Raw genomic sequence first — 786 nt, 5'->3', positions numbered from 1 at the left:
TGTGGCAGTGAAAGGTTAACCTTCTGTAGTGTGGTAGTGAAAGGGTTAACCGTCTGCAGTGTGGCAGTGAAAGGGTTAACCGTCTGCAGTGTGGTAGTGAAAGGGTTAAGTCCGACTGCCACCGTGAGCTGCTTCCTCGTCCTCTCCTCTGCTGTTGTGGAAGTCTAGCATCCCTTGCCATGCAATATTTCTGGTGGAACATAACTCACACTGACTTTGCTTCAGCAGACTTCGCTCGTGGCGTCCTGCGGGCCTCGTCTGCTCTGCGCTGCCTGCCGGGTTATAGAGGCCAAAGCTGTTGAAGCAGACAGGAAGTAGCCTCCGCGCCGGAACTCCTGAGCCCCTCCGTCAGGTGTCTCGTGTCAGTCGTCCTCCAGAGAGGTCGCTTGACGCCTGGTTGACAGGTGTTTGTGAAGACAAAGATGCCCCACCCTCGTAAACTAACACTGTAGGAATATTGTGAACTGGGAACCCACAGTAAAAAAAACAAACAAACACAAGAGAGGTTCCTTTGGGGTATTAACCTATTATTAAGTGACATTGTTTTGCTTGGGAAGTGGCCAGGCAGGAAGGTTGTTTCCTGCATCGAGAGCTCCAGCGGCCAACAGCCTGTGAAACTGCTTGAATGACCCCCCCCACCCCCACCTGCATTCAAACCGCCGCTGCTTGCTGTGCCCACAGTCAGCGGTCAAAAGGCCAACTGCAGTTAGTGCGGTCGACCGAAGGTGTGAAAGTCATTTTACAGCAAGGAGTACTTGATGTAGAAGTGAGTGAAGGTTTGAGGGA

Source organism: Notolepis coatsorum (assembly GCF_963971535.1).
Source record: "Notolepis coatsorum genome assembly, chromosome: 5".
Lineage (NCBI taxonomy): Eukaryota > Metazoa > Chordata > Actinopteri > Aulopiformes > Paralepididae > Notolepis > Notolepis coatsorum.
Note: the sequence above shows the minus strand (reverse complement) of the source record.